This window comes from Anopheles merus, chromosome 2L (assembly GCF_017562075.2).
Source record: "Anopheles merus strain MAF chromosome 2L, AmerM5.1, whole genome shotgun sequence".
Taxonomy (NCBI): Eukaryota; Metazoa; Arthropoda; class Insecta; order Diptera; family Culicidae; genus Anopheles; species Anopheles merus.
In genome coordinates, this window is record NC_054083.1 from 34,547,824 (window position 1) to 34,573,624 (window position 25,801).

A 25,801-nucleotide genomic window follows, 5' to 3' on the forward strand; every position below is an offset into this window, starting at 1 on the left:
AGAATTTCATGTATTTATTTAATTATTTCAAATCGCTCAATGTCATTCTTCACCATCACAACTCATTACAACAGGTTCAATTATCTCTTCAATTGGATACCTTTTTCCTTGCGCAAACTGTTACCAACCATTAGAAATGAATAAAAGACAAAAGAAACTACAACAGTGTACACCTCAGTGGCCACGCCCCAACCTGATTAAATTTCTTTTTTCTCCTTATCAACACCAGCTAAATGGCTTACTTCCTTTCCGGCGTACATTACGGGCATTAAGGGTAAGGAAGCCCCGAAATGCTCCAAATTATTCATCCACCAAATTTCAATTCCACTCTTCCGCCCGTGTCACACGGGCGCGGATTGATAGCTATCAGCGGGCGCTTTCGTTCTCACCATTTGCTCGTTGCACCAGCTTTTTCACCAACCCCTCCCATTCACACATGCCCAGCTCTCGACAGGTGGTGGTGCATGCCAACCTTACGGACACACAGACACACATGAGCGATAAAAAAAAGTCTCATAAATCACTCACGAACTGGGTGACTGGGTATGGTGCCGATGCGAGTTACGGGAGAAAAATTCAAACTATGCCGAAATGTTTTGCCGACTTTTTTCCCCCCTTCTGCCTTTTCGGACAATCTATGAAATTTCTACACTCATCCGCTCTTGGGATAAGGTAAAAAAAAAACAAATATACAGAAGCCACCGGCTGTGTGAAATCGTACCGCCAGGTTTGGGACGGACCGATCGTGCTGGTGCACCGTGGCCGTGAACCGCCCGGTGGAAATACGGTGGATAATGGAATAATTCAGGAAATGACTTAATTACTAAACATGGAATTTCGGAACCGGGCATGATGCCACCGCCAGCAAACCGTCATGCGCTGGCATGTGTTGCGATTTTTATTTCGACCCTTCTTTGCCGGCTTTCCGTTGTCACGGGGTTTTACTTCTTTGTTTTTGGCAAACTTTGCCTCATTTCAATTGGTACAATAAATTTTTCAACGCCTGTTCACACCATTTTGCTAACCAGCAGCAGCAGCAGCGACAACGTCGGCAGCAGGTCGATAGTGGCCGCGGTGAGGTTAATAGTGTACGATGGATTGGGACACACCGGAAATGAAAAACCGGCGGGCCACATTGGCTAAGCCGCAGCCGCTGCACGCCGATGAATAATTGAGCGGTGGAATGAAATATTCGTGTCACGTGTTTAGCGTGCAAAAAGCATGAATGGTGGAAATGGTGGGCTCCAAAAATTTGTACTAAATTGGTTGTGCAACGTTCCGTCGGGTTCATTCACTAGTTGTTTTTCACAAATAGAATGAAACGTAACGGAAAATTTTAATAAATAAACTTAAAACTTCTTTCGGTGATCAATTTCAAGAAGAGAATGCAATACAAGAAAAAAACAAAATTTGGAGAGCAAAAGAAAGGATGCAAAAGATGAAGCGAAAAGTTATTAGATGAAATTATAATTTTATAAAAAAGAAAAAAATAGAAGAAAATAAAAAAAGAAATAAACTTATTTAATAGTGCAAAATTTAAAATTATTTAACAAAAAGCACCATTAATGCAAAATGAAAAAAAAAAAAGAAAAACTGGCTAACGTTGTCCGTCTAGTTAGCTGTCAACATTGACAACTGTCATCGATCGATATTCCTTTCATCTGAAGCCGGTTTGGCTGGGACAGACGTGTGGCCGTGTTCAGCGCTCAACCACTGCAACCCCAACGCATCCAATGATTAGTGAAGGTGGTTGCATTTGGTGGAGGTTTCAGGAAACGAAAAAAACACCAACAGCTACACAACCAATCCAATCCCACCACCCCCCAGAACTACCCCGTTTAAGCCCACCTCATAAAATGTCACACCCGAGTGGGTCGTCGTCGTCGTTGTTCTTTCGGCCCGACTCGTTTCGCTTTGCCTCACGCGCGCCAAGTGAAAGAAACACCCGCTTTAAAACCAAGCGCACAGTCCTGCAACTGGACATGGGGTTAGTATATCTCTCTCTCGACCTCAATGCAGCGCGCTGGCAAATGCCCAACCGAAACCTCCACCAGGACAGCGGAGTGTGTGGAATGATTTATGCTAATAAAGCGCGTACACATTTTGCAATATAAATTTAAAAAAATAAAAAATACGCCAGCGTAGTTTTGACCGGTGAGCAAGCGTAGCGTCCCTGCATTTGGCTGCCCGTTTCACGCGGCTCGACCCGAGTTAGCGCGAGTTGTTTTCCTTCAGCTGTACGGGGGGCTTTTTTGCATTGGAAACGATCGTGGCGGCCGTAGCGTACATGCAGCAGCAGCAGCAGTGCATGTTCCCTGCACATGCATCAAGCACGACGAAACCAGATTGAGCAACAGGCAGGGCAATTCAACCGCACCGACACACATACTTGATGTTGTCCGTCTAGTTCGTTTGATTTCTTTTTTTTAAGCGGGTGACTCTAATGGACTAATTATGAACGGTGCGAGCTCGCTCGTGGAGGTGTTCGGCAGTGCAGTCAAAACGGGTTGAATAGGTGGCGGTTTAAGAGTGGCAAGAAAAAAAAACCTATAATGATTTGCAATTCAAAACGACGAAAATGTCATTTTGTGCATACTGTCACAGCGTTATTTAATGTAATTAGTGTGTGAGTGAGTGGTTTGGCAAACCAAAACAGAGAGTGAACTAGATGCTGCCAACTTCATGAAGGTATGATTAACTGCCCATAATGAACCTATTTAGGCCATACTCTTGAGCTACATCTTTAGTTTGATTAGTTATTTTGGTGAAACGTTTTGATTGCGATATCACTGTTTTTTTTTTATTTCAGAGGTAATTTTTTATCAATCTATTTTTTTTCTTTTAATGTTGACTCTTAAAGCATGTCTTTGATTGTTTATCGTTTATTTTATTTTTCTGCCATTTTATTCTCTTTTGTCTTTCACTAACTTTGTACTATATTAAGTTCTTGTTATGTTTATTCGTATTTCTATGAATTTTTATTTTAGTCAAATCTACTTCATAGATTTGGATTTATAATTTCGTAGTTATTAAAACAAAACTTTGGAGAAAAATAAACAATTCTGAAAACATTTGATATCTTACATTCGCCAGTTTACTATTACTAGACAACAATCCGAAATTTTAGCCTGTCAAAAGAACAATATTCTTCGTTCAGATTGTATTCATTTGACAATTAAGTTCCGCCATGTTGGATTTCATCAATTGTGTAAATATTGTTTTGTTTTCTTGTTTTCTAGTTGAAATAGGGTCTAAACTAAGCACTAAGCATTTAACAGTCAAATATTTTATAAATATGGATTCAAATAAATTTAACCTTCTTTGACACACTATTTATGCTCCTGCTATAAATTCAATCCTTCATGATCGAGCCAGATCGGGGATCAGAGATTGTTTACATATTTTTAGAACTGAAATAATCTGAGGCCGAAAATCTGAGGCTTTAGTTTGGAGTGTGATTTTGTCCGGAGCGTTCACATGATTACAGCTGCCAACTCCATACTAGCTCCGTATAAAACAACTTGCTAGTGTCGTAAACCCCCCATTGTTGTGACATATTATTATATTTAATTATATTTCCGCAAACATTGTACATCGAATTCGTTGCTTTATTTCACAAAAAAAACGAAAATACTCTTATATTATTCTGCTTGCAAGAACCAGCAGTTTGATTGCGTCGCATAACTACGCGCACACACAAAAAAACTGCCATCACCGCCGAAAACTTTCCCGCGCAATCATTAATTTAGCTAAAACCATTTTCACCGTCCACTGATAACGGACCCGACCAGGCAAGAAAAGTTGTGACAAGTTGTACCGTAACTTTTTACCATCGCACCCCCCCAAAAGGCATACAAATTGTGCAGCATCCGACCGATGGCACAGAACGTATCGGTGCACTCTCTTATCCGGCGAATCTAGAGTAACAACGTTTTTACAACACCGCGCCCAATCTGGCTGGGCCAAAGGTGGTCGTGATTGCATGGGAGGCTGACCACCGACACCCTGCAACACACCTTGAAAGCACAATCAAACTTCTGGCCCGTGCACGCTCACGCGGACGACAAAATGGCCAGATAGATCGTGCCGCCGCTGCAAGTTACCGTCTCCAGTGGGAGTAGTTGGAGGCTAGTTGTAAATCAAGGTTGCACAAACTTCAAATTTAGTTACCTTTCATCAAGCTGGGTGTTACGTGAAAGGAGCACCGTAAGGCTATCGGGTCGGAAGGTGATAACTTTTCCGATTTCAGGAACCACAGACACCCGCTGTACGCAGTCGGCAAAGTGGTAGCGAAAGCGCAGAGTCAACATTCGCGCACGGCAGGTGCAAATGTCTGCAAAAGCGTGAATAGTGTTCTGGATGAAACTCGTTATTGCAGGGTTTATTGGGTCTATTTGCGTGTAAAGAGAATTTCTTCACTACATCTGAAATTGTAAATCAGTTAGATTTGAAACATTAAACATTTGTCTATTGCATTTATTCGTTCAAGTTTTATTAGTTTTAAGTTTTAACCTATAACTGCATACCCATTTACGATCAGAACAAAATCCTCCCCCAGAACCCTGCAACAACGTACACCCAAAAATGCCAAAACCCAAACTGCTGGAGTGCAGCAGAGCTCCAGAAGTTTTGATTGATGGTGAGAAAACGTTTGCTGTTAGCTTCGCCGAAAATGGAGGAGCGCTTGCATCGGTGCTTTGCAGTCCATTTGCAAAATCCGGAGTTTATGTGTTTCGAGCCAAAAATCGAACGCCAGCGTGAGAAGCACATTAACACCCGATGGTTTCGAACGACTCGAATCGCGAGCAGACGGGGCCGGACGGGGCGGGACAAATTCCCCCTTTTGTTTGCTCATTGATTAATGCACAACGGCTCCGATTGACAGACGTTCATTCGCCGAGCTCTCGATGGATGATGCTTTTTTGCTCGTACGAGCGCTAGATGCTGTAGATCACACCTCACCATCGCATTGACTCGCTGCGTCCAATATCCGGGAACAGTTCTGCGCGAAAGCACGGTATTGCAGCAACTGTTGAAACCGCTTTTTTGAACCGGTGAGCTAACCAGAACCGGGTTAGCAGAGTTTATGATCATGGCTCAGCGCGTTCCGTGGATTGCTGATTTACGGGACAGATTGTGGTATGCTTGCTCCTTTTAAACGTGATCGTATCACGAATGACGAATGGAACACGGACGGCGTTTGTTTGTTTGTTTGTGCAAAAAAGGTGTTTGCGCTTTACGCAACTGGTCAAGGGGAGTTAAGCCACTTCCAAAGTATTAGCTTTTACAGGTGAAAAATAGCATTCAATTCTATTACATAGTATAAGCGTCAGAAAATTATTTTAAAAGTACGATCAGTTACATCAGTTACAACGTAACACTAACATTTTTCGCTAAGCTACACTCTGTTAGTAATTTATATGCACACATCAATTCTCATAGCTGAAGGTTCTTCTAATTTTGCGTTATCTATGACTATAAAAAACGGAAAAAATTTACAACTGTTTTCTAAAAATTTAGTAAAATCGTTTAATAACAGCTAATCTCAATAATCGAACAATATTGATACCAACTATATGTATAACATAAATGATAACGAAAAGTTCTTGATTAGATCTTGTAAATAGTCAAGAAAGATCAAGGGCACTTGTTTCTGGGGCCAAAACTACTTACAGATAATTTAAAAATCCTTGGGAGTCATTCGTTCAGTTTGATTCAGTTTGGGAAGTCTGAAAGATTCTTACCTGAAAATAAGAAAAAAGACATTATTAGTACGTGTTCTCTTTACAGGTTTTTGTAAGTTCTTTAAATCTATTTTTGTTATCAGTGACACAGAAATGTCTCATCGAATTAAAAAAAAAAATGTTTAAGCAACTTAATATATAGTTCAATATCACTCCTTTCCCGTTCTCCATTTTCGTAAACATCTACCCCATGATGCACTTTTACCACCGCCAAAGCACGCTGTCTCCCTCCAAACATCGACTAACACCCATCCTGACACCGTTCAGCTTCCAATCCGGTACCGTAATCGACCCACTTTCCTCGGCAAATGGTGATTCCCTCTCGACAGCCCTGCACACACAAAAAACACGATTTCTGTTTCACTTACCACTCTAATGCCGAATGCAAAAGAAGAACCAACCTGATCCCACTCATCGGAAGACTGTTGCAGTAACGCAGTAAGGAGAAAAAACACACACACCAAACAACCGGTCCAACGCACTGCGGCTAGGAAGTCGCTCGCACACAACGCAGCAAACATTTTCCGCCTGCAAACCGTTTGAAGGGTTAAAACATTCCTCCGCATGGCGGCGGCCCGGTTTGCGATTGGACCGGGGGTGAACAATTTCAAAATTTGCTCTTTAACACCGCTTCCCAGAGGGCGAGTGTGCGCAGGCACCGCAAAGATTCGAGAGAACATCGGCACAAAAACGCAAACAAGCACGCTCCTCTGCTAGGCCTCCCCCAAAAAGCTCCGTTATGGACATCCAGCCAGCCCTGCCAGCCCCGAAGGGAAGGTTGCTCAGGCTCGTTAATCAAAAACTATGCTACTCCGGTTTTCGTTTATTAACACGCCCGGACCGTTTATTAGCACACCGTGCTATCGTGACTGGCGGGGAATACACACACACACACACACGTACGAGCGTGGAGCAGGAAACGATGATGTTACACACTCCCGACCTCCAGAGTCCATTCCAGCACGGGCAGTTCTTGGCCCTCGGGGCATAGTGGTACGCGGAAGAGGCACTTCTGCCCAAACTACTGCTACTGCTACAACATTCTTTTGCTCTCAGCAGCAGGCAAACAAAAATGCAAATGCTTCCTTCTAATGAAAACGGCTTCCTTCCATTCTGCTGCGGAGCTTTCTTGGACGTTTGGCCTTCCTTCTCCCCAAAAAAAAACAACAACTCTGCTGCACCCTTCCAGAAGTGGTGTTGCTTTTGGAGCAGCTGGAAATAGTTGAGATTGTTCACTCAATCTAAGATTTCGATCTTTTCGCTCGCTCGGTATGCCAATTCTGTCCATTTGCATTTTCGGACTGTTCGGTTTGCTTGACCGTGCCGTTGATATTGGTACAGCCTCCCTCCCTACTACTCGGAATTCAATCGACTGTACGAAGCAGCAAGAATCAGCTTCAAGTTCTAAAGTAAATAAACTTTGCAATCTAAATAAAAGTTCGTCTATGCCATGTAAGTAGTTTCTTTTCCAGTTCCACATCTCCCATCGCTTTTGCTTCTTCTCTCACCACTGAGCAGGGTGTATGGAAGGGCACGAGCTATGCAATTTTAATCAACCGATACCAACCTCTCTCCCAAACCACCGATACAGCAATCGATCCGTTTCTCCCGTTTCCGGCTGATTGGAGCGCGCGTGAGTCAGCGGCAGGAAGCACATTTAGGAACCGGTTTCCAAGCCAAGCGGGTTGAGCTGTAGCGACCAGGGGCACCGAAATGAAGTCATACCGAACCGTATGGCAATGGGCTCAGCGTGACTCCTCCAATCGGTGTGACTCCTCCACATTGCTCCCGTCAAAGTCACCGTGGCACGGTGGATGGGGAGTGCGCAAAAAGCAAAACGCTTTTGCACTCATAACCTTAAATAGAGGTCACCGGTCCGGTTCATCGAGATGCATCGTCGTGAAACGGTTGAACTCCGCTCGTTGAGCACGCCTGTAGTAATACGGCGAAGATAACGATTCATAAACCGCTCCACCTTATCCCGATGCGATGGTCTACGTTCTCGTCCAACCCTGTGTGTGCTACTTTTCTGTGTGTCCAAACCTGTGGGTCGATGAGAATCACTGCGCTGAGGAGACTGTTAAGCCCTCTCTCTCTCTCTCTCTTTCCCGTCGCATCTCGCGGTCAGGTCTCTGGGTGAGCCGGTTTTCCGACCCGTTGCGTCGAAGAAGTCATCGCGTCGTCTGCCGAAAGAAATGGGTCATCGCTAGCAGCATGGAGCAGCAGGAAGTTCGCATCGCACGAGGGGCATCGTGATCAAAAGTGGAGCCAACCAGCATCGATCCGAGCACACACTTCGGGGGCTGATTTCCCTTTTTTGGAATTGCTACCATCCCTAACTCCTCTATCTTTCTCTCTCTCTCTCTCTCCCTACCGGTCAATATTTCATTCGAACGGCAGATTTGTGGATCTTGTTTGATCTGTTCGATCGCAAGCCTACTTAGCAGGTTCATGCAAACTGGGAGTGAAGTTTAATGGGACGCAGAGAAATGTGAGCGGAGTTCGTTTTCGTTTGTGATAATTATTTTCTTCGTACCTTGGTTGTCTATAACATGCAAATAGATATTTGTTGAATTATCGTATGGCTGGAGGCGAGTAACGAAAGCAGAAGGCCTCGTTTAAAAGACATTAAAAGAAGGAACTATTTGGATTGCTTAACACAATTTTACCACTCGTAAAGCAAAACTGAAATTCTTTCTGAATAAAAAAGGAACCAAACTATATCAATCCAAATGTTTTCGTGTAAGTACTAGCAAGAATATGATAAAATGATGTTTTCATATTAAAACGTGGTCACAAAGCGAAGTATTTGTCAAGAACTATATGCACAACATGTATAGACAATAACAGAAGCATGCCAAAATGCCTCTAGAATATCTTGAAGGAAGAATATTTTGGAAATAAAAAATAATCCTTGAAAATTCAAACAATATTATTGAATTCATGAAATCAAATGAAATAGGAGCTTCTTGAAGAGTTTAAATCAATTTAGACTCTGAAATTCTAGTAATCGAATTTTGCTGTTCGTAGTAAACTTTTGTGTTTTGATGTAGCATGAAACATATAAAAAACGAATAAAAAATAAGCGAGAGAAACAAAAACCTCAATTACAGTAACAAAAGCTCTTATCTAAACGATGAATAAAACATTACAACATTCATTGCAACGCACGCAAATTACAGCAAGTAAACTACGAAACTCTTTACCACAAAACACAACAAAATCAGATTTATTTCACCTGCAATGTCTTTTAAATCTTTCTACCACCATTTACCAACCACAACACACACACAGCGCATCTATTACCGTTCCGGAGTTTTATTTCTTCCGGTAAGCTTTGCTCAACTTCCTCACCATGCGCCACCACCTCCGCTGAAACTCCTGGCATCTCGGTGATGACTATTACTTCTTCTCTCCCTCTCTCTCTCTCTCTCTTCTTTTCTATAGGTAATGGTGTGGATAAACGTACCACTGCACCCGATGCCGAAACTATTTTCCGCACCAACTGCGGGATCATTTGAATTGGCAATGACTTACCGGGAAAGGAATTTTCTTCACCTTCCCGCGGCAAATCCCGCGGCGCAAGTTCGCAGCGCCCGCAATCAAACCATCAACCGCCGAATCCCCTTTTGTAAGGGATTGTGGCATCGAAATTACATGGCCACCGGGTGCAACACCGCACCAGCGAACGGGGTGGCTTAAGCAAAGCCAATTTGGAGGTTTTATTTTATCTCGCCCCGGCACGATTTGCTTACCGAGCGAGCGGCAGCGGCCGGGCTCTACAAATCAATCAAACTTCACTCACGCCTCGGTGGCACAATAAAGTGGTCGATATAAACGGGCCCCCGTTGGCCCGATGCATACATCTTGCGGTGTGTGATGCGTGGAAGGAACAAAAACGAAAAACCAAAAAAAAAAAGATGGTCGTAAAAGTGAGCGTTGTTTGCCAATCCGGGTTCGTCTCCTGTGTGCGAGTTGAGAAACAAAGCAAACAAAGCAAAAAACAACAAGTAAGGCTATGTTAAGCCCATCCATCCCAAGACGGCCACCGGCAAACCTGCAAAAGGGCTGGGAAATGAACGCGGGCGCGCGCTCGCGAGAAAACTAAGCTCTTCTATTTCAATCCCCGCCGTCCGCTCGGGCAAATGTTTCCCCCATCGAAACCGGAAATTACTGGCCATCGAGCACACAAGGGGCCCATCGTAAAATCGCCCGCCAAATAGAATGCAAAAGACGCGCTCGGCGTGAGGGACCCCTTCGACAGCGGTGGCAGTGACAGTGATGAACCTCCGCTTAGTGGTGGCTTGTGGCGGTACCATTTGGCTGTGCGGAGTGAGCCCTTTCATTAGGCAGGGAAGCGAAGACTTTGTGGCTTTTTTGTTGGCTTTTCCCTCTTTCTCTGTTATATTTCTTCACACGCCATCCAGTGGTTGATGCTTTCCCATTGTTTGTATAGCGCCAGCTTCTTTTCGTGAAGCCAGCAAAAAAAACGCCTCTTCCGATAAAAGGCTTAGGCACAAGGGAAGCGCAATTGAACGATCATACGTAAGAGGTTGGTCGGCGAACGAAGCAAATTACACCACACCCTGCTCAACGGAGAAACTCAGCAAGATAGAAAGGGACAGCAAGAGCCACCGCCGTCTCTCAGGGTTGATTCAAAACCCTGTCAAACGTCAAACCAATCGTGAACCAATTTCGCCGCAGCGGCCGGTATGATCAGTTCATCAGCCGAGAGCTGCCTGTCAGCTGCTTTAGCTTCAGTGTACCCGTCGGAACGGTGACGAAACGATGATGGGGGAAAAAGTGGCGAGCCGATATAGTTAATTGCTTCTTCCTGTGCCATCGCAACCATCGCATCTGTGTCGCCCCTGTGTGCCCTTCTTTTGCTTGCATTTGACGTTTTCGTTAGTGGAATGCTTTTAGCCGATTTCAACAGCGGGCAAGGGAAAACGGAAACCAACGATCATCGGGTAAGCAGTGTTTGCGGGGATTTCCCCATCCCCTTCAGAGAGCTTCATTTTCTCATTGTTTATTGCTGACATTTTTCGTTTCACCCTGGCATAAAAGCTTGGCAAAAGCCTTCGCCTATCGATCGTTCCGGTAAGATCGAGCTGTCATGATGCTTTCAGCTAGCGTGTGCGTGTTAGGGTTACAATTCTTTTCAATTTGATAACATCTCCCTTACCTTCTTTCCCTTACATCAGCGTGTCGTGTATCTTCTGCTCTCGACACATCTTGGTCGTGATTTTGCAATCATCTAAACAAACGATCAAAATTCGAACGAAATGCTCGTGCCCTTTTGTGTCCACACACGGAAGGAAACTATTTCTCGGGGATTTGTTTTTTTTCCTGCTGCTTTCTGTTTGCCAACATATCGAAGAGGCCACCCCGAAACCCCGAAGCAGTGGTTGTAAAAATCTCACGCTTCGCTGAGCACCCCAAGCCCCATTAGCATGAAGCGGGGGGAGAGAATGTATTTCCGTTCTTTCTCGGAGGGACGCTCGCAAGACGATTTGCATATGCGAATGTACCCTGTGCTGTTGTTGAACTTCATATTTCCGGCATATGGAACACGGGATGAGCAGTTTGCTTAATTCCTTTCTGCGCTACAGTCAAGGCTAACAGCGATACGCCAGAGCTGAAGGAATTGTCAGGTTATTGGCCCCAGCGAAAGATTAAATTTCTCACTTTTTTGGTTTCGTTTCCTTCACACCGCTGTTGAAAGCTGTAACAAAACAATCCCGAAGGCGTTGTTTGTGTGTTTCTTACAGTAAATACAGTATTTTCCGATAAGAAAAGAGCTTCCGAAGAACAATGCTAGCTAATGATTCTTTGATTGCCTAAATTCCTCATTAATTAATTAATGAGCAAACCTTCAACTTCGAGCGAACCAAAACAATGCCGGGAGACAGCAGAAAGTCCGCAGAAAAGAATAAACATTCACCAAAGATCTTTTTCTCCGTCTACCAAGAAGTAAATCGCACCCTACGGGAACACACGGTATCAGTTGACAGATAACAGAGCTCCAAAAACCATCAGCCTCCCGCCGAAAACCGTTACAAAGTCACCACCACCACTGGAAAAGCCCCACGGGACCCATTTACATAAGACAATCAATTATTTTGATCTATCTCTTTGGGCAAGAGCAAGAGATGTTTAAGTTTGCTCATCTTCTTCTAGCTAGACAAAATAAAATCTTCTTTTATTCACGCTGCTACCAGAATGAAGCAAAGATGGAGATTCTAAAAATGAAAAAAAAACAGCTCCAAAAATCCTTCACCTAAGCGCCTTTCGTCTTCCTCCAGAAAGTAAACATCATTTGTTCTGCCTGTCAAAATCTTGCCCGGTGTAAATTTATTGCTGAAACTGTGAAGCCTCGCGTACGGCTGAAACCTGAAACACTGAGCATACTAGCCAGCGTACCACACAGTGTGCATTTTTTCCCACCGATTCGTGCTTGAGCCAAATAGATGACAAATTTCGTTCTTTGTCGTTTGCGCTGTAGAGTTTGCATCTATTCTTACCCTTACACATTTACACCTCAGGGTAAAACCGACTGGAAGGTTAATGCTCGGTCCCTGTTTAAATGCTACCCTTCGCTCCCCCCCCTGGACGCTTTCCCTGGACGTACGCTGTGCAAATTCTTCCTGCTCCACCCGCACGCGGCGAGTTCACTTTCACCCATTCAGGGCAAATAATCGGTCGGAACGCGCATTGTTTTTACGCAACTTCCGGTGCACTTTCCATTGTTTGCGCAAAAGAAAACAAAAACCCCACACAGCCCACTGCCCCCTAGCGTAAGCAATGAAGGCGCCAGCGAAGGAGGGTGGTTGCTCCAATTGTTCGCCAAACGCGGGCATCACTATCGGAGCGAAACAATCGGGTTTTCGGGATAGACTTACGCCCGCAAGCAACAGACTAAACGACGGACCGAACTAAAACGGTTATGACCAAACAGTTGGGCCATTTTGGCGCAGTCTTTCGGGAACGGTAGCAACCAGCCGGTGAGAGACGGACACAGACACTCCACCCTGATGACACCCACCTCCAATAGGACACCCGGCCGCCTGCACATGGCAAGTGAAATCGAATCCCTCCGATGGAGCCAGGGCCCGGTAACTGTCTGTTTCGTGGTGGCGAGATATCTCGATTATAATTAGCATATTTCATAACCATCCGACCACGACCGGCCGGCTAGCGAAAAGTGGCCTCTCCTCCCGAACATAATGAGCCAGATGTTGCTGCCTTCTTGCGGAGGAGATTTTACCCCGGTTTATCTTCCGACACGGTGCGCATCGTGCGGTCCTGTGCACGACGGTACACACCTTCGTCACACCTTCAATTGAAAACAATCGAAATGGAGAGTTTTTCTTTTTTTTTGCCTTATGGGAAAGAGGTGTAAATAAGGCTTTGACTTGTGTATGAGAAGTCAGTCTTTTTTCGAAAGTGACACTGTGAACACCTTCTGATGAATTGATGAATGTTTCGAATGATGATCGGGCGGGTTAAGTACTAATATGATAATGGCATACAAAAATATGCTGAGAAAGGTGGTTGCATAGATCGTTAGTTACGTGAATAGAGTTGGCAAGAGTTGTATGTGTTCAGACTCATTTTGATTCACACAAAGAAATGCGTCTTTATGCACCTTTTATTCAACAAATTTAGCCACCCAACTGTATTGCCAGCCTTGCCAATTGTGGACAATTTGTATAAAGAGTTAGAAAAGTATAGACTGTTCTGGTGTTAAAAGGTGTTGAAATGATGAACAACTCGTCATGCATTTATGCTTTTATTCAGTTCCCAAACGTTTTCTCGATTGATTATGTGTAGCTTTATGAAATTATGACAAAAACCTAAAACATCACAATCATTTGTAAAGGTCAGAGCTGGGTCATCAACATCATCAAGTTGTTGTGCAAACTTGAACTTTAACTTCCGACAACAACCAAATCAGCGTAACTAATTATGTCGTAATTTTAATTCTAAATAATTATTTCGAATAAAAATATTATTCTATCAGTAGAAATAGAATCATTTTGGTGTTCGTAGAATTTGACATAATTTTTTTTTTGAAAAGAAACGCAAATGGGAATCGGAAGAGGGGCATATTCATCAGAAATCAAAGAAACTAAGGTTTTTTTATAGATGTAATAAATCGCTGTTTTTATAGAAAATATTATTGATCATAAAAGTTGGACCTGCTTATTCTTTCAATAGGGCCCTTCACGATTCTAGTTAGTTCTTTGTATGGAGTTTGACAGTTGGAGGCTGAAATCATGTAAACACTCCATACAAAACCACACACAAAACTAGTCTGCAATTTTCAGTCTAGACTATTCTAGCCTCAAAGCTAGAATTAGATTCGAGTACATGCAGGAAAGAATGGCAAAACAAGGTGTTGTTTACATTCATCCCAAGGTGCATTTAAGAGATCTGGTGATGGAATCAGAATCAAAGTGTCTCATAGCATGTTTTTATAACCTAATTTGAACATCACTTTTTGACAGGATGGGTGTAAACTTTTGCTCAAACAAGCTTTCTGGAAGCTTGACGAATACTCAAAACACTCTTAAAATCTTCATTCAGAAACAGAAGCGATAAAAATCAGCCTTCTAAATTCATAGACCTTGGGATAAGCCCACCTGTATATTATACCGACTTAGATGGCTGCTCGAAAACTGCTACACAATGCAAACAGCTGACAGGCTGAAATTTCAGTCTACGAACTTAAAACGGAAAGGGCTCCAATGCTGTAAACATATTGGAGCTTTATCATGTACATCTTATATTTACTTATTTACTTAAGCCTATCCGAATAGGTTGATAGTACTAATCAACCATTGCACCATACATTTTGGACAAAGTTGTAGCTGTATCTATTTGAGCTACAAAATTGCAGCACCAATGGCCTAGTTTTATCGCTAGGAGTAATAATTAAATTAACAGTTATTCCCAGCGATAGTTTTCTACACATTAGTGTTCTCCTCTTTTAGATTTTCAAATGAGTTTTGATAAACTCTTAAGCAACTACCGGCGAATTCTCGTCAAATGCGATATCTTATATCAATTTCCTACTACATTTGTTTTGTCGTTTTTCATATCCTACAGTTCCAAGCAACTAGCATTTTCACACTTTCTAACGTCGTGCGACAGAATCATTTCCATAGGAATGGCAAATTCATCACCTGTATTCACGAATCATTCATCCCTTTTTTTAGCATTGCACCCTTTCCTTCGCAAAAGAAAAAAGTCTCAGATTAATTAACAATCACCGGAGATTCGCCTGTGTGTTCGCCACCTACGTTGCATACACGTGTCACACTTTCAAATTTCGTCTCAAAGCTGAAATAAAACATATTTTCCCTCTTCCTACCATTCGATGATGGTTTCTTGCTTCACAATGGCGAGCACAATTTTAGGGAATGTGCAGCAATTTGGTTTCGATTATACACCGCATTATCCATTCACCCGAGCGCACCCGTGGCCTACATACGCTGTCGTAGCTGTCCCACCGCTGGTGTGTGTGTTTGGAAGGGTGCTTTCACGAGATCATTATTTTAACCATTTCTTTTTTTTTCACCGTTGGTAGAGAACTTCAAGTGCTAAACTGTTTAAAATTGATAGAGTACTTCTTATACACTCCGGCACACATCCACACACACACACCTGATCAATTAAGCAGATTCACAATTAAACCTCTGTTCCCTCTCCTTCTCAGGGCAGCCCTTTTTTCACGAGACTGCAACCAACCACGGTCAGTTGCTGCTAGGCCCTAAGGCACTTTCTATTGTCATCGGCAAGGGATGCTGACATAAATTTAAGCGAAGCAGCATTCCCGAAAAGCTACCTCGCGTTACCAAACGGCCACGGGACGGGACTTTGGGGGAAAAGAAAGCATCAGGTCAGGTGAGTTTTAAGCAGCTTCCCCCAATTCAATTCCCTGCCACAACAGCTCAATTTCATTTCTACACCCTTTTGTAATGCTAAAAAAAATGGTTATGTGAAGGTCTTCCTCCCCCCCCCTGATGGAGCCCAATCGCGAAGCTCAATGGGAACTGTTTCCGCTGCTTGTAGCACCGACCGACGATGGTTGACGATTCCCAGCGCAGGAAGCGAATTATGGGACGACCGTACGGGCCCAGGCCTGCCCATGAAAGCAGCCCGGGGTTAAGAGCGCACGATCGTAAAAAACTAGTTCTAATGATTACCATAATCTGCTGTGGCGTAAAACAGTTATGTTAATCATGGACTTGCCCGCGTCGATCGCCCTTTCACGCCCCTTTTTTTCTCTCAATCCCCTCACGTTCGCGGCCGATAATGATGCTACCGGTGTTCTGGCCCTGTCGCCCGATTCCGTTGATTCGTTCGAGATAGGGTTGGTGCGGTCGGTGATTAAATATGCTTTAGCACCATCATGCTGCTGAGTCGTCCGCGGGCCCGTGTTGCCGAGGGCAGAGCCGTACATCGCAGCATCTTGGATCCGTGGCGCAACACATAAAACCGCTGGCGAAGAATGGAAACGACTGGTGGGCCCCCACGGGAAGACACCTGTTTTGTGTTCTTTTGTATCGGATGCTTCCCAGCCCAGGTCAGATGGTGGCAGATCCGTTAGCTTCTGGGCGCTTCTGGGCTGTGTAGTGTATTGTGTGTAACTGGGAGAGCTTTCCCTCCATCACACACACACACACACACATACAGACAATCACACCACACTCGATCAGAAGCATAACAAAAACAAGCGATCACTCAGAACGGGCGCACAATTAAAACTGTACGAGGATGAGTCGCCCGGGTGAGTGGCGCGTGAACAAAAGAAGCATTTCTTTCTCTTTTTTTTTGCGCTGCGGGGCAAGCAAAACAACACCACTGCGCGGTGCTGGTGTAAAGCCACTTCAGTTCTGCCAGCACAACAAAAAGGAAACGACGGCCAACATAACATTTCAAACGAAACGGTACATTTTTAAAGGGTCTGGGAGCATGGGGGACGATGTTGTTGTTGATGTTTTTTGTTATTAAATTTGTAGCCGAGTTGGTAGAATATGTGGCGCACTGGATGGCTGCGGCTTCGTTTTGTTGTAATGAGCGAAATAGCCAATATTCTCAACTAACGGAAAATTAGTAATAAAGAAATAAAAAATTGTTTCTAAATTACATTGCAACAAGAACTTTCAAAAAAGCTTCCATTCGATGTTATGGCGACGTATGTAAACGGTTAAAGCGAATTCAAAATATTTAAACCTCTACATATTGACTATGGTGTGAATAAGGCTTTACAATCAAACTGTATCAATAGTATTTCAACTTGTGTAATCTGCGTATTATTTTTGAAAGTAAAATAGTTAAAAGGCTTTAAAATCAATATTATATATCAATTATGAACATAAAGTTGAATTCTATTCTATGTCTGAATATAACGTAGGATTAGTTAACTATTGCTTATGATATGTGAGTTTGTTTGCCTGTTGTACTGTAAACATCCACTTCACTATTGTCAAAGTTGGCTCAAAAAGCTTTATTAATAACTTTGTCATACGATTAATTTGGTATCAAAATATGGTGTCAAAAGATTACGTTTAGATAGAATAGAATGCTACAATTTGTCTATTCTCATAGAAGTATCTTTAGTAAGTTCATCGTGTCAGCCTATTCAAAGCCTATCATATAATCAATAATTTACAAATCCCTTGTTTTACCGTATTTTTCTCACTTGCGCTTGCTCTAACCACATTTCAAAAATTCACGCATTCAAAGGTATAGCTTCTTTTTCTTGTATAGATAATCTTTTTAGACTACGATATTTCTAGTGTATATCACAACTTATCCTTACTGCATCAAGCTTATTACTTATCTGAAATAATTTCTACGGAAATTGATCTGAGAAATATACCACATTACCATTGCATATAATTTGAATTCTTGAGCTCATCTAAACCATACTCATATTAACGTATACTTTGTGCCTAATAACCTTAATATCAATTTACTCTGGCAAATACCTTGTTTCTAGAATTGATTTCTATTCTTATTTATAATTGCTATGAAATTTTACTAAAACAATACTATTCGCCGGAATGTTAACCCAAGAAGCTGCAAGAAAAACATGCTCAAAGATTCTCTCATGTTGTTGAAGGATCACAGTCAAAAAGAGCAACAGCTTTTCCTTATCCTGATCCCAGGGAAAGCAAAAACGCATATTTTAATTTAGCTATCATGTTTTTACAAAACTAATTTTCTCGAAGCAAACCAAACGCCTTTCCTGTTTCAAGCACTATTCCCCAGAGCTCCCTCGTTACCACTGAACCACTGAACACGAGCAACGTACTTTCATCCTTCCGGGAAGAAGCTTTTCTTAAGTTAGAAGCAACAGGGCAAAACACCAGTATTCAACTGACAGACACACAAACAGTCGAAATTTCATCAAATGTTGCATTCCGCAAACGGTAATGAATATGCCCACCGGTACCGCCGGTTGGCCTGTTTGCATAACCTTCCTCTCCATACTCCAAAATTAGATGTTCACACTCCAAATAGTACTTCAAGCCGCTTTCATCTACTACCAGGAAGGCTGAAATCTGCCACCTTCCAGCGGGCGGCAAAGATGCGGAACCCGAACCCATGTCCAAAGCAAATGGATCTCCATTCAGCGCAACCATGCCACGAAATGGTTCGCGGCACACGCAAATACCGCGGCCGCAAATGGCTATGTACGCGTCACTTTCAGTTTTCCGAGCCCCCGCCAGAATCCACTCCGGGAAGAATACGTCGCAAATACGGTAAGGAAGTCGTTCGAAGCCACACATCAGATCGACGGCGGTGCAGATGGCTCCAGCCGCCCCCTGCCAGATGGAAAAAGGAAGTGGAGCATAATAATTTCATTTTATTTTATTCCATCATGCAATTAAGAGTGCATCGGTGCCTACGAAGCTGGGGGGCAGTAGAGTGCACTGGATGCCCTTATGCGCTCGGTACGGCGACGATGGGGGCACGCCGCAATTTTATGCAAAAACTACACCCTACCCACCAGCTCGGCGCGAGGTTTCGGTGTGCGCCCACCAAGCGAAACGTGCACAGCGAACGTCTCGCGCGAAAGGAAAAGTGAACGTGTTACATTTATTATCTCGCGCACACGCGCACCGTGGGTTTGAAGTGCGGGCCGCCGTTGGATGGGTGGCTCGTTTCGCAGGCACGACACGCCGGGGCCCCGGGAGATAAAGCAAAGCCGTACGCCCGAACCGGACGTCTTGCAAGCGATACCACACAATTACATTGCCCACCTTGTTCGGTACGTCCGGGGGAACACAAAACAATCGCAAAACGCGCACTTTGGAAAAGGCCAGATTGCTGCAGCAGCAAAGCCTTCCATCGCGAGGCTGCTCCGTTTGCCATCCGCAGAGGGAAACCATCTCAGCACATCAAACGAGCACAACGTTCGGTTCGGAAATCAAAGATGCCAGCCCAGAGATTGCATCGTAACGAATGCACCCAGCGCCACTTCGGGCGAGGGAAACGAAAAACCTTTAACGGGTTCAGGTTTTGTGGATCAGACATAAATCTTTTGCCCCGTGCGTCTGGTTAGTAACAAACAGAAACACACACTCGTGTGAGTGGCTGATTGCGAGCTAGAACGGTGCAGGTGAATGTAAGAACCTTGGCTTTGCAGTCATGAATAAATTCTGTAGCACCCGTTCGAAAAACCGGGCGTCTTGGAGTCAGGGACGGCCGGGCACGGTAATCTAAAGTCATAGACGGGCTTGGCAATTGAGTTGCGTCTGCGGTGAGGGTCAAGTCTTTCCAATTTTGCTGCAAGCAAGGATCCGGTGCCTCAAAATCGGTGTAAAGTTCGGTGATTAAACGAACCTAGCTGCTATAAACCACTGCTGGGTGGATAGAATTTTAACAACAATAAATGATTAAAATGCAATCAATGAAAGGAATGGAAAGCTCTAGCACTAGGATTGGTCGTAAAACGACGCGGCAGAAATTGTAAAGTAAACAGGTGGTTGTAGACATTCACCTGCAGATTTCAATGTTTAGCCGTAAGCAGGATAACTGTTATGAAAGTTTAATGAAATATTAATTCTAGGCATGAGTTAAAAACAAGTCAAGCATGGATATAGTCAACACAGAGATTACTCACATCAAATGACCTAGTAATTATCATTGGATGAATTTGAATAAATAACAGCCTAATTTAAGCTACATTTGATCAATTTAACCTAATGACTAAGTTTGTAGGGGGAATAATTCGGTATTTAAATGTTGCCATTTGGACAAAACCAGCTTGTAGGTGGATAGCTGATGCTTAACTATTGAATAGGATTATTTAAATATCGATAAAACTGTCTGTTCAATAGGCTGTAATTTCCACTCAATTCAAACGATGGTGCGAAACTTTATGTTTAAATAGTCAGCTTCTTAGTTTTCACAATTGATGGGTGTAAAATGGAACAAATTATTCTCTTTCTTTTAAAAGATATTTAAGATATATTAATGTAACATATGTTAGAGAGGATATGACGATTATTCAATGCGTATCATAGTTATGAGAATAATTGGTGTCTGAGATGTACTTCAAATCCTGAAGAACTAATTTCAAGCTAGTATCTTTTACGTGAAATAACATTCATATAAATGCAATATTTCATCCGTCTTAATACAAGAAACATACAAAAAAAGTAGACGTTTCATGCACATAATTCCATTCAAACGATTTGTCCAATACCACACTTGCGTAATACCTTCACATTCCTACTGCACCTTCTTCTAACAAAACCCACTTCCCCAATTCTTCATTTAATGCATCCCGAGCACACCTCGCTTTTTACATAAGCCTTCAAATGCATCCGGTAGAATCCCGCTGTCCGCTAATTGCTCGCATTACACGCCCAGCAGTCCCGTACGGTTCTTGCCCTTCGTAAAAGCTTCCAAAAGCGGACCAGCCGGAGATGCGTTTCGGAAGACGTTTCCTGATTGCGACTTGGCCCAAAAGGTGGCAAAACCAATTACCATCTAATGTCTAAATTATTCCACCCTTTGTTTGCTGCGTCTGCGCTCAAACGGAAAATCATAATTCCCACTGCAAACACGGGAAACACTGTCCGCACGTGGAATGTAGCGGAGATGCTCAACGTCTCGCCAGTCGCCAGCCATTGCAGCATCAACCGATGCGACACGGCTAGAACTCTTAGTCTTGCTATGTCGCCACAGCGGACAAAAGTCAACGACCGTGGGCACAATTTTCCAGCCAGCTTCATCAGCCATGCCGACGGCTGGCAGGATGAATGCACCGAGTGAAGCCACACTTCCGTCCGGTTAACGGGTGTGGCAATGATCGACGCCGGTTCGACAACCGTCTCTACTGAACAACTCTACCGTCTGTACTCTACTCTACAACCAGTGGTGAAGACATTGGGCGGGACATTTTTTCTCTCTATTTTCTCACCAAACAGTGAAATGAATAAAAAAAATGGTACGATCGTTAGGTGTATTAACACAACAGGCATAGTTTACAGCGAACAAACATACGTACGTACATGCGGTGTACATTGCGAGTGGCTGGTATTTACACGCCCGTACATTCCAACGTTCTCGGCCAGGATGTGTTTTCATCGCTCAAGTCGTTCTTTATTTGTCTACCAGCCATTCAGTTGTCTTCATTTTCCATCTTTCACCAGTGAAAAGAAACATTGCATTAGGCCTTATTAATCACTGCCCGCGCTCTGAAAGCATTCCACTCAATTCAATGTACGTAGAAAGCCTTGAAAAGGACGAGCTCCTGCAACGCGGGACACAGGGACACACAACACACTTACCGTCTGTCTCGCCGGCGGTCTATTTCAAATTGTCATTTGTCAATTGGCTTAGCGTGAGGCTAGCTGGCAGGGATGCTACTGTCACACAAAAGCCTCGTATGTGCGCTCCTTGGTCGGTATTTCAACCATCCTTGAGCATTCCGAGCAGTATAATTGTTCTGCACTGAAAGGACGGAGCGGCAGCAGCATTCTTCCATTTCCGAGCATCTCCGAGCAGGAAGATAATTGTTGTAGTGTTGTATGCCAACGCTAAGGAAGTCATTTGTTTTGCCAGAATTAACTCAATGCCTGGCTGCAAGGGAAAGTGAGTATCCAACTGGTGAGAAACTACTGTTCCGCTGCCTGATGATTAGGTAGCATCGGCATGGCACGGGGACGCCGCACACCGTTGCAAGATAATTGAAGGATTATGCTCTCTTAGCTTATCACTTATTTAAGCCCACCGACCAGCCCCTTTTTGCTGGTGGAATGTGCATGTATGCACTCCCCGCCAACCAACAGCTACGGCCTGGGAGCACTGCTCTTCACAGTCACTCCGGGCCGGCTTTCACAAACAGTCGCTAATTAATAATGCACAGCATCGCCACATATCGCCGAGCATCGTTCGTCGCCGTCGGTGGATCGCTTAGGCTGATGCATCGCGCTAAAACATTTGCACTTCTCCAACAGAACACGGTTCCTACTGATTCTATTGTGTGTCTGAGTGCTGTATCAAGATAGCATAACGACGGGAGGAGAGACAAAGATAAGCTTAAGTCCCAGTGGTTTGTTCGGACGCTGAACACTTCGAACGGAAATGGTAAAATTGCATCCAACCATGCGAGCCAGCTACGCACATAGCAGCGAAGAAAAACGTACGAAACAAATGTGCCCTAACCTTGAATGCTAGATGAAACGAAAGCGTACATCTGTTTTTATATTTATGCTCGAAATTACACTAACCAACTCCGGAGGCCACTGGTCAATGGTGGTCACTATTTCCTTGCCTACAGGGGTTTGGCAACGAGCAGGGGAGTTTCCGTCCTGTTCTACGGAAAGCATAGCCTCTCTTAAGCTGGTAATTATTGTGCTAGGCTTACCAAGTTACTCATGCAGGATCAGGAAGGGACTTTAGATGAGGATTTGTTTCCATTATTCAGCATCTTACCTGCAAAAGAATGAAAGAGATATTAATTTGTTTCTACCATAAAATTGGTTAAAATATAATTTCTTTAAGACTTATAAGCAATTAAGCGAGTTAAATCAAGTAAAGTGGACCATTGATTGGATTGGACAGCTTCATTAAATGAATTGCAGAGTTGCTGCAATTTTTGTATTTTATGAAGTAGTGACACCTGTCTATGATATTTAACATACACGTTCATTCGCTCTATTTTGCAAATAAAATCTGAAAACTGCAGAAAAACCAGTTCGTTTCCTTAATTAACTCAGTTTATCATCGGAAAGGTAAACAAACCGTGTGCAATATATTATCAGATAAAAAAATAGGTAAATACATTCTCATTAGCTGTTGCACCTTCCCGTGCAAGCGGTGCAACGATCCGAGCTGCCAGGCTGCAGCGCTTAAAAACAAACACTTCACTCCAGACTTCAACGCAAGCTCGCCGCGAGTTTTCTCAATGCCCAAACCACCACCATCCCCCGAAAGGGTGCCCGCGATTGCGTTCACTTTCACGAAGCCGGCCCAACTTGGAGCCGCGACGTGAGCTACGTTTCAAATTAGATCAGAAGATTAATCTGCCACTTAGGTGAAGGAAAACCTAACGAACTCACCCAAAGCTCCGGCGAAGAAGTGAAGGCAACTTCCCCCGCCTCAGCCTACTCTGCCCCGGTTGCCCGGTATCCGTTCAGCTTATATTTATTTAGTTTAGAGCACTGTTTTCTTTCTTTTCCCGCTTTGCTTAGCTCCTAAACATCCCGTGTCCCGTCGAAATCAGCAGCCGGAAAACATCAGCCGCCCGACGTCCATTAATAAATCGTTACCCAAGTGCCCGCAAACGATCATTCCCGTTTCCTCCCCTCGCGCAACGCTTTCCTGCGATCTCCCACGCGCGGGCAGCATTGCATCCCGTCTGGTCGTTCCCGAGCGGCCGATGCCGGAACACGTTCACCAAGGAACACCTCGGAGAGCAGGAGCTACCAAGGCAAAGGCAGCATCAGTACACAATCGCTACACGGACGGAACAGACCAACATAGCAACATAGGAGCAGCAACAGCAGCAGCAGCAGCTCATGAAATAATCATTAGCTTCATATCGATCGCGGAGTCCTCAATTTCCCATCATAGCCAAGGGACGGTCTACGACAAGGGCCTGCTCCAAGCCGAGTCGAGCAAATCCCGCCACCCAGCGTTGGACGTTGGAAGAGCTGGCCACGTTTAGAGCTGTGTGATTTTTTCCTCCAAGTGATTTTACATACACACACACCAGTACATAAGTCGGAAAATCACAGCGTACCCCCGAGGGATGGTCCTTGTTGCGTTTTGCTGCTGACTTTTTAGACCCTAGCAGCTCCGGAACTTGTTTGCCCGCGCACCGAAGGCCGTACCGTTCATGGTACGGCCACCAAACGCAAGCAACACGCTCGTGGCCAGTTTGTGTGTGTGTGTGTTTCTGCATCGAATACAAACCGGATTTTAGCTGCAACTTTTACAACGCACCGAGAGACCATCTTCGTTTTCATCGTGTGGTTGTTGTCGTTTTTTGCCTAGTCTGATTAAAGCCATCCACCTACACCATCGAACGCCCTGCAGAGGGCAAAGTTTGCGGTTGCAAGCGGCTTAGTGCATCGAGTACGTAGCAATTGATTGGAACTTCGTGGGAAAAGGGAAGAAACGCGTTTGAGTGTAACGCTCACATGATGTTTTAAGTGTACAATGATCGCTACTGCTTGGTAAAAGTAATAAAGTCAATAAATGTAACACGAATGACTGTTGATATATGAACAAATGTATATTTAAGATACTTTGAAGCCTTATTTACATTCCTTTAAAATTGTCGATCGAAGTATTTCTATTCTGCAAAGACAGCCAAGACAACATATAACGTGTAAAGAAAATCATATATTTCAAGCAAATAATGTCAACAAATTCGTCTCAGATCTTGCTACAGGAGATACTAGAGCTACTACAGCCTTATGCACTAAAGCAACAGGCAAGAAATATAGTTTTACTTCAATTTTATCGCTTTTTCATAATTGCATTTAATGATACAATTTAAAAGAAACGGTTGATATTCAATTTCTTAGCCCTCGTTTTTGCAAACAAAGTAAAAACTACTTAAACGCTTCATCCTGAATCCTACCCTCAATCATTCAATGCAATCGAAACACACACAGCGGTCGTGCGGCACGCTAAACGACCGCTCTAAAGCTGGCAATAAATACATGAAAAGAAAGTCTCACCTTCAACTGTGGCCGCTTTCCACTTCCCAAGCGCCAAGGGTAAGGCGAAAAATGCGTATACACTTACACACTGCACCACAGTGCTCTGCAGCGCTGCAGAGCAAATGCAGAGAAACGCATCGAACCGCAGAAAGGGGATAGATGCATCGCATGCATGCTGAACCGAAAGGAGCGGCGAGGCAAGGAATGTTTGTTTTAATTCAACCAATGTAGCACAGATTACCGTTTGATCGTGTTTGGCTTGCTGGTGGAAGCGGTGGTGGTGGTTTCAGGTCCTTGAGTGCTTTGTACCAACTCTCGTTACTTTTATCGAGCGTTTGCAGGAGTGGAGCAAAAGCAAAGTAAACTAACTGAAATAAGCATCCAACTTTTCCAACTGTTGCTTATCGATGCTTTTTACTTACTTTCGATTGCACCCAGAACACAGGATCCCCTTTGGATCGTTTGTCTCACCGACAGCCCGTTGGCGCTCAAGTTGCATCCCCGGCAGCTGCTTAACCCACTCGACGGGGCGCGTAGGTTGAATGAAATTGTTGCAGAAAATTGGTTTCGTATCGGGCCCGTGCTACAGCCTTCATCCACTCACCATGTAATCCATTTTCCCGCACCATAAACACTCCGTCCACAAGGAAGGGCCCGTCCGGTGTGGCAAGTGTTTTCTTCTAGCAGCCAAGATGGTTTGCATTGTTTCGCAAAACCTCGGCTTGATTGCAGTGGGCAGCATTTGCTGCAAACGGTGGGTGTTGCTGCACTTTCTCAATGCAGTTATTATCATGATCTGGGTTGGTGTGTGAGAGAGAGAGAGAGCAGTAGTTTGCGTCTGCAATCTCCTATCGCTTA

The 25,801-nt window shown here is 43.9% G+C and overlaps 1 protein-coding gene across 6 annotated transcripts in view; it reads right to left on the reverse strand.

Annotated features, from left to right (window-relative positions):
- Positions 1-25,801, reverse strand: part of LOC121592820 (serine-rich adhesin for platelets) — a 152,686-nt gene that overhangs the window by 99,149 nt on the left and 27,736 nt on the right. Inside the window, exon 3 of one of the 6 annotated variants that reach the window (XM_041914635.1) lies at positions 22,639-22,706. The exons of the other annotated variants lie outside the window; for them this stretch is intronic. The gene's annotated coding sequence lies outside the window, so the exon portion shown is untranslated. The remainder of the gene's footprint in view (positions 1-22,638; positions 22,707-25,801) is intronic. 6 annotated transcript variants of the gene reach the window in all.